Here is a 10,103-nt window from a genome sequence, read left to right on the forward strand (position 1 = left end):
ACTCAGGGTTGACCCGTAGGTAAACTTTGAGTGAGTTTCTAGAGGGTTAAACTAACTCCTAAGGTCAAGTTAGGGGCACTTTTAGTGGTCCATATGATGTACCTATGGATGAAGGCCAAATTTAGCCATGTTTCCACTCCCTAGAGACTGTTTAGTCACCCCAAAAGTTGAGTTTTCCAAGTTGGCCAAATTTCAACTTTTGAGGAGCCTACCTAGGTTAGACAACCCTCCTCATGAGTGACATTTCTCTTCCCCATTCCTTTTACCTTTTTGAGGTACCTTGGCTAGAGATTTTGGAATGTGTTGGGAAGACCAACCTATGAACATCCTTCACCCTTCCCAAGAGGGTTGGAAAGAGTGAGGAGTGTCTTCTTAGGGAATAGTTTGGGAGGGAAAAGTTTGATCACCCACTCTCCATTTTTGGAGACATAGATTTTCTTGAGTTTGGTTCTTGGATTGGGAAGTTTTTGGATAAGTCTTGTGAAGTAAAAGTTAGTGGATTGGGAAGCTCTCCTACAACTCTATTCATCCTTTTGGTAGATTTAAGGTTGGCTGGTTTACTATCTCATGTATGTTGCTTTGTATTTGAAAAGATTGTTTGTTGTAATTATTTTTCCATTGTTGATTTCTTAGCATGTTTAGGAAGATGTTGAGTTCTTCCCTATATGTTGTATTGAGGTTTTATGTTATTGTTTTGAGAGTTTTCAAGGCCAAACTCACCCTTGGGAGGGTAGAGTGGCCTTGGGGTGAAGGGTTGTTTGACAACCTATGAGTGTAGAGACTCTCTTTGGAAGAGAGTGATTTACAAGGGATTATGGGACCCTTGCTGCATAGTGTTTTGTTTATGCAATCTGGGTCATAAGGGGAGTTTGTAGGCTTGTATGCCTTGGGGGACATAAGGAATTATTGGGACAAGTTTGAAACTTGTGGATGTGATTTTTGGTAGCCTCACAATGGCATTATGTTCTCCTACTTGCAGAATTCTCTTCTAGGTATTTAGTCCACCTTCACCCCACTTGAAAAGTCACATAAGTGATGTTATCTATCCTTGGGTTGGGAGTATGAATGTTGTGAGTTTTCTTGCTTGTATGTGTATTGATTGTGTGTCTCCCATTTAGCCTTGGTTCTCCTAGCTTGGGGGTGGCTTCTTGTAAGCTTAGGTTGGGAAGTGAGCCTCCATGGTCACAACCTACAAGTTTTTATTGCAGGTTTGCTTGGGAATAAAGATTGGAAGGGAAGCTATGACATGATCCTATATTTGTATTGTATTTAGTTGCAAGAAAAGTAAATGTATTTGGTAAGCCCTCATTTGGTAGAAATGAGAGGCTTGACTTTGTAATCTCCCTATTTTTTTTGTGAAGGGGATCGTGATGTAATTAACATATTTATATGTTAGTTTCATTTCAAGAAATAAAATAAAAGAAGCATTTGAGTTCTTCCCTTATATTTATTCATTGCTGGAAATAAAGTAGGAATGAAATTTGCTTTCTGTTTTATTAGTTATTAAAAGATATGCATGTTAAAATGGAGAAAGAAGATAAATATTTAAGTTGCCTTCATTAATTTAATCTTATCATTTTTGCAAAATGAATGTTAGATGTGTGGTTGTTAATAGAAAGGAAATGTTATTTTCTGTCTTTAGTTAAAAAAATAAAATTAATGTAAATATTTCTTAAGAGTTAGTTTTAATCCCTTTCAATATATGCATCTTCTTGTTTAATGAATAAATGAGAAATGAGAAAGATTTAGTTGCAACTGTAGAGTAAAGCTTTTCTGTTGAATTTATAATTCTGGAAATGAAAGTTCAACATTGCATTTCTACAAATCTGTACATGTAGTAAATCTAGAAAAATACTCTTTTAATGGAAATAAGAAAAGAATCCATTCTGTTGTTAGAATACACCTGTTCCAAGTTAATGAAAAAGAAAAGAAAATGCAAATTTAAGTATACACATATACATATGTATATATATATGTATATGTATATGTATATGTACATATACATATACATATACATATACATATACATATACATATACATATACATATACATATACATAGACATACACACACACACACACACACACACACACACACACACACACACACATATATATATATATATATATATATATATATGTATATGTATATGTACCCTTTTAAAAATAAAACTGTTTTAAAAATAAAAAATAAAAAAAAATTATTTGCCTTGTGCCTTGCCCACCGGAGGCGAAGCTCCCTGTGGGTGCATCCACAGGGCGGCTCGGGCCACGCTGTGGGCCACGACCCACAGGGCGGCCGCGACCGTCCTGTGGGTGGCCTCCCACAGCGGCGACGACGACGGCCTTAAACTTCAAACCGCCGCCTCTTGCAACCCCTGCAACCCAGCTTCAAACCCTCCACCATTCCTTTACCTTAGCCTCTTCTACGAGATGCCCTGGTTCATATTCTTGCACCTGCACACACACACACACACACCAAAAAAAGAAAGATGAACAAGCAGCCCTAACCCAATTTCGGGTTAGGGTTAGCTTGATAATAAAGGAATTAAAAAAAAGAATAGGGTTAAGGTATAAACAAGAATAAATCAACCCTACTCAAGGTTTGTAATAAAATATTAAATAAAATGAAATGAGTGTGAAATTCTTTTTAAAATTTGAAAAAGAATTACCCCCCATTTGTCTATAGCCAATATGTAGAATTAAATAACCCCTAATATTGACTAGGGTAAAATTAATTCTTAATATAGACGTTATTTAGAAAGTATGAGTAATTATTCACACACACACACACACACGCACACACATATGCCAATTTACATATATAGTTAAATATGGTTGTTGGGTTAAGATTCCTTTGGGGATATATATATTAATGGAATTTATTAAATGTATAATGTAAAATTTTAACCTATGAGGTCATTGTTGGCCAAATATTTAATAGATGAAATTTAAATATCTAAGGGGACTTAAATTTGACTTTAATATAAATGAATTTATTAGTTTAATATTATATTTGATTTGGTTAACTTTATTAGTTTAATTTAAAGGCGTTTTCGCGTTTGCTCATTTAATTATTTTAATATGACTTAACATTACTTTATTTAGCCTTGAGTATATTAATACTTTTGAGATAGTTAATGTCTCTTGATTATTATTGGAGAAATTTTAATTAAGGGAAATTAATTAATTTAGTTAGATTAATTAATTAAGTTGTGACAACCCTTTTTAGGGAATAATTAGTCTACTCTAATTATTGACGCTATAATGATTGAGTTGATTAAATCAACTTTAGGAAACCATTCCATTTAATCTCGAGTCAACCTTTAGTTAAGACAAAACTTATTTATTCATTTTAAACATTAGAGTATTTAGTATTTTTATGTTGTTTTAAAAAACAATTGTTGTTCCGTTTTTGCCCAAAAGTTTGGGCATGACATAAGCCTTGTTAAGTCTAATAGGAAGGTTAGTTAGATTGGACTAAAGTTAATGTTACAAGAGAGTTGACCAATATCCACATGCAGTTAGCATCAGATCCTAGAATACACGCTTTCATGGATATACAAGTGGTGGATATACAAGATCAGTATGGGTTGTTATTAAGCAGAGATTGGCTTGGAATGCTTAATGGATATATACGCATAGTTTTTTCCTATATGTGGCTACCATGGAAGGGGATCCCAAATAAGATTAGAATTGAATCAGAGCCTTGAATGAAGTTAATGGTAAGAGACTAAAATCAAGAGAATGATGTACTGCACTTGGAAGTAGAACCATGAGTGTACAACATAATACAATCAATGGTGCAGATAGATGAAATATGCACTTGCCATCTAGTGTCACAAGCAAAAATATTACCGTACACTAATGTTCTATTCAAATAAAGGGTCATTTGATGAAGAGAAGGATTCTTTGAGTGTTTATCAAATTCGTGTCACAGGAGGTCATAAAGTGTAAGAAGCAAGGTTTACCTCTTGAATCTATATTATTGTCAGATTGGTGTCAAACACATAAAGTTAAAAATCTATAGAATCAATGCTCATTAGAAATGAAAGAAAGACAAATAGTAAAGAACCATTTTTGCAGGAACAATTAGGCTCACTTAGTCAAATCAAGCAAGACCACAAAGATGAATTTGTGGAGGACCATGAACAAAAAGATTTGGAAGAAGATATGAGTGCTTCTAAGATTGAGACACCAGTCATAAGGGAAGAAGACAAAACACATCCCATGGAAGAAAACGATGGGATTTGGACTTTAAAGTTTGATGGTTCAAAACCTAAAGAATCAGAGTAGGAGTTGAGTTATTCAGTCCACAAGCGAAGTCTTTCCTAGCAACTTATAGGTTATAGTTTCAATGTACCCATAATGTAACAAAATATAAAGGATTAATTCATGGGTTGTTGTTGTCATTGAGAAAGAAAGTTTGAATATTAAGGGTGTTAGGAGACTTGTAGTTAGTAGTTAAACAAGTGAGGAAACAATATGTTTGCCACTATAAGAAGTTAGCTAACTATAGACAGATAGTATGGGATTTGATAGATAGTTTTGAGGTGTTATATATAATACATTGTTGGCAATATTACAAGGATATTGAGAAGGTTGTTGATGATTATGGACATAACCGATTAAAGATGTTTTACTATCTTGATATTATTATTTTGTCATTGATGTCAAGAAATTGATTTTCTAATTCAGTATGATGTTGCCATATCTTAAGAAATATGATATGAAGATTATAAAGAAGTCGGTAAAGACACAGGAAAGAATATGATAAATAAGGGGATAAGTTATTCAATGGGCAACTCTACCGAGTCAGGCAATGATGAGATCTTGATGTTTTAGATTGTTTTAACATCATACATATGTTGTAAAATGTAAAGGTTAATACTACACTATGATATCAGGCAAAGAACCTAGTCGGTAAACCCTAAGGTTATCGCAGTCGGTTAATGAAGACAGAATGTCTACCGAGTAAAGTATAGTATTCACTGAGTTGTAACCGAGCTATAATAGAATGCATTAAATGTTTACATGTGATATTTAATGAAAGAAGATGATGAGCTGGAGCGGATCAATGATTGGCAAGCCGTGGAAGAAGTTTGTTAACAAATCTAAGGCAATAGAAAGTCAGCAAGAAGATCTACAGCTCAGATTGAACCGCATTACCCTAACACAAGTTCCAAGGTGAATGTGCAAGTTCTGAGGCAGGGTAAAATGTTTTCAGATCAAAAGATACAATGAACTTGGACAAGATTGAAGATCTGATGGCTATGATTGATCATGGGAAATGTGATCAAGGAGATTAAGCGGTTAGAAGATTGTTTATAAATAAGGAACTGTTGATAAACAATGTATGTGGGCAAGTGTATGCACAGGGATGCTACATAGTGATTACCGAGCACAAAAGCTTGAAGACCTGTTAGAATAACAGAGTATTGATGCCCAACAAATAGACAAGATTGGTTCTATGTCTAGATTGTATTGAACAAATAGGAATCTATTTTAGCATTTTAGATGTGAAGTTGCAGACAGATTGTATTACTGTTATTTTGTGAAAGTGATAGGAAATCTCTTAACCGAGAGGACTTAATAGTCTTATATGTAAATCCTCTAACAAGGTGACATTCTGATTGAGTGTTTGAAATCCTTTGACAAGGTCACTTCTAACAAAGTGAAGATCCTAACAGATCTGAGGGAAATCCCTTAACCGGGTCACATCTAGCAATGTGTTTTGCAATCTTTAACAGGATTGGCTTTTAACCGAGCATACTCTAGAAGAGTATATTTATTAGTGGGTCCGAAATCCCACAGTGGTTTTTCCCTATTTGGGTTTCCACGTTAAATCTGGTGTTATGAGGTTTATATTGTTCATATGCTTTTGAGTTTGCATGTTTGACAGTTTTTGATTATATGACTGATATATGTTACCGAGGTTGAATCTAATGTTTTTATGGATGAATAAGTTTGTATGATTCACCCCCCCTCTCATCTTGTTGGCTACTGGATCTGTACTTATATTAAGTATCAGAACTATCAATTGGTATCAGAGCTTTGGACTCCGAAAGGAAAGTTTAAAGGCACTTGAGTTAAAGATCCAAAGATGTATAAGAGGGATGCACCTAAGCTAAACAAGTCAAGTTTCTCTACATGGCAGAAAAGGATGAAGCTACATCTATCAGGAGTTGGAGAATATGCTATATACTATCTGGAGAATGATTTTGTTGCACCAAGCACCTATCCATTGACTATCGAAGAGATAAAAGTGAAGCAAGAACATATTCAAGCAATGATTGAAATAACATCTGCATTGACTGATTCAGAGTTTAATGATCTAGAAGGATGTACTGATGCAAAGGCAATGTGGACTAAGCTCATATCTGTATATGGAGGAGATGAACATGTTCAAAGAGCAAAAGTTGATAGTCTAAGAGGACAACTTGAATCTATGAGGATGAATGAAGGTGAGAACATAACCCAGTACAGTACAAGACTAAAGGAGATTGTAAATCAAATCAAAGGAGTAGGAGGAACTATTGAAGAAAAGGATGTGACAAGTAAGTTGTTAAGAACCCTTCTACCTGCCTATGCAATCCGAGTATCTGCAATCAATGAATTGAGGTCTATACCTAATATGCCAGTTTCCTTGGATGCTACTATTGGTAAGCTACATGTATTTGAGTTAAGTAATTTTGATAACAGTGGGTCATCAGTAAATAAAGTTGAATCTGCATTTAGTTCTTTTCATCTGAATGAATCTAATGATTACAATGAAAGAAAGTATAAGTACTCTGAAGGAGATCACAGTGGAGCAAGTGAAATATTTCAGAAGAACATGGAGGAGGTACACAAACTGTATGAAGAAATCAGAGAGCAAGAAGAGTTTGAAGCACTATTGGCCAAAAGGTTACCAAGAGGCAAAGGTAAGTATAAAGGAAAACTACCTTTGAAATGTTTCAATTGTGATAAGATTGGACATATGGCTTCTAACTGTCCTGACAAAGATTTCACTGAAAAGAGAGATTACCGAGATGACAGACAGAAAGATAATCATTACAGAGGACACCAAGACTTCAGAAGAAGAGATAGAAAGACATGCTTAATTGCTGATGAGGAATCTGAAGATGATAAATCAGATGAGACTGATACAGAGGAAGTTGTTTATGTGGCTATCAAGGATGGATCAGATGAAGAAAGGTATGAAGAAAAATCCCTAATATCTCACATAAACACTAATGATTCTTGGATTATAGATAGTGGATGCTGACATCATATGATAGGAGATAAACACAAGTTTGTTATGTTAGAAGATTATGATGGAGGCTATGTTAGATTTGGGAATGATACACCATGTCCGGTAAGAGGTAAAGGATCCATAACACTTCTTGATAATGCAAGATGCAATGATGTTTATTGGGTTGAAGGTTTGAAATACAATTTGTTGAGTGTAGCACAACTAAACAACACAGGTTACCGAATAAAATTTCAGAAAGGAATTGTCAAAGTTCATGACAAGAATGGAAAGTTAGCTGCTACCGAGATACAAACAAAAGGTAATACATTTCACCTTGACTATACTCACAACAAGTGTTTGCATGCAAAGATTGATAACACTTGGTTATGGCATAAAAGGTTTTGTCATGTTAATTTTGATAATTTGATCAAAATAAGTAAGAAGCACAGAGTAAGAGGTCTACCGAGTCTTGAAAAACCTGAGAATGCTATGTGCCAAGGATGCCAGATGGGTAAGATGACCAGATCTAGCTTTACAAGTAAGTCCTACACTTCTAAGGGAATTTTAGATCTTGTGCACACTGATCTTTGTGGTCCTATGAAAGTTCAAAGTTATTATGGTGACAAGTATTTCATATTATTTGTGGATGATTATTCAAGGATGATGTCAGTAATGTTTTTAAAAGAAAAATCAGAAGCTTTTCAAATGTTTAAGTGGTACAAGGCTAGAGTTGAAAATGAAACAGGAAGACAACTGAAATGTCTTAGATCAGATAAAGGAGGAGAGTTCACATCTGATGAGTTCAACCTATTTTGTAATGATCATGGTATTAAAAGACAAGTCTCTGCACCGAGAAATCCACAGCAGAATGGAATAGCTAAAAGAAGAAACAGATCTATTGTGTATTGTGCTAGAACACTGATGATTGAGAAAAAGGTTTCACAAACATTTTGGAGAGAAGCAATAAGCATAGCTTTTTACACCTTGAACCGAGCTCAATTGAAGAAAGCCACCTTGAAGACACCTTATGAAATCTGGTATGGCAAGAAACCTAATGTAAGTTATTTTAAGATCTTTGGAAGTAAATGCTATGTTCATAAAGATGATAGAAATGGCAAGTTTGATCAGAAAAGTGAAGAAGGAACATTTCTAGGATATTCTTCTAGAAGCAAAGCATTTAAATGTCTGATCAAATCATCTAACAAAATAGTAGAAAGTGCAAATGTGAAAATTGATGAATTTGCAGAAAGAAATGATGAAGGAAATTCCAAAGAACCAGAGGACTATGATGAATTTGTCTATGTGCAACCGAGAAGTCCTACCGAGATATCTGTTGAAGGAAATGAGGAAGATATCCAGTTACCGAGTGATGAAGAGGATCATACAAAGCCTATCGAGCCTGTATTAGCCAAATATGTCAGAAGACACCATGCACCAAGTCAGATTATAGGAGATAAGGATGATCCAATGATGACAAGGAACAAACTGAGACAGAACACATGCTTGATATCTGAATTTGAACCAAGAATAGTGAAAGAGGCATTTAACAGTGAAGATTGGATAAATGCTATGATTGAAGAGATTGATCAAATCAAGAAGAATGACACATGGACACTGGTCCCAAGACTGAAGGAAAAAAATGTAATGGTACAAAGTGGATCTTCAAAAACAAGCTAAATGAGAAAGGTGAGGTCATTCGGAACAAAGCAAGATTGGTTTGCAAAGGTTATGCCCAAGAAGAAGGAATTGATTATGGTGAGACTTTTGCACCTGTTGCCAGACTTGAAGGAGTTAGAACATTGTTGGCATATGCTGCTTTCAAAAACTTCAAGGTATATCAAATGGATGTCAAATCTGCATTTCTGAATGGAATATTAGAAGAAGAAGTTTTCATTGAACAACCTGAAGGATTTGTTGAAGACATCAATAAAGATCAGGTATGTAAATTGAACAAAGCTTTATATGGTCTGAAACAAGCACCTAGAGCATGGTATGAAAGATTGCACTCTTATTTGATTAAGATTGGTTTTATAAGGACAAGTGAGAACAACAACATGTACATGAAGAATGATGAAAATGGAATACTAATCTCAGCCATATTTGTTGATGATATTATATTTTGTGGAAATGACTCTTTATGCAAGAACTTTGGAAATAAAATGAGCAAAGAATTTGAGATGTCATTAATTGGTGAGATAAAGCATTTTATAGGTTTACAGATACTGCAAATGAAAAATGAGATTTTCATTACTCAATCCAAATACATAAAGGAAATCCTAAAGAAATTTGGAATGGAGGATTCAAAGCCAGTAAGTACTCCTATGACTACAAACTGCAAACTATCAAAAAATGATGAATCTGCATCTGTTGATGAGACACTCTACTGATTCATGATTGGAAAACTACAATATGTTGTTCACAGCAGGCCAGATATAGCACATGTAGTAGGTATTGTTGCAAGATTCTCTGCAGATCCTAAGGAAATACACATGACAACAATCAAAAGAATTTTTAGATACTTGAAAGGCACTAAAGATTATGGCCTAGTATATCAGAAAGGAAATGATTTTGATTTAAAAGTCTATACTGATGCTGATTGGGCAGGCAACATTGATGACAGAAAAAGCACAAGTGGAGGAGCTTTCTTCTTAGGAGAAAGACTAGTGAGTTGGCTTAGCAAGAAACAAGGATGTGTTTCTCAGTCAACAGCCGAAGCTGAATATGTTGCTACAACACTGAATTGTACCAACATTGCATGGATCAGACAACTGTTGGAAGGTATAAATGAGAAAGTTACCGAGCCAGTAACTATATTCTGTGACAATACTAGTGCCATTAATATTTCAAAGAGCCCTGTTATGCACTCTAAG

The sequence above is a fragment of the Cryptomeria japonica genome, chromosome 8 (assembly GCF_030272615.1).
Source record: "Cryptomeria japonica chromosome 8, Sugi_1.0, whole genome shotgun sequence".
Lineage (NCBI taxonomy): Eukaryota > Viridiplantae > Streptophyta > Pinopsida > Cupressales > Cupressaceae > Cryptomeria > Cryptomeria japonica.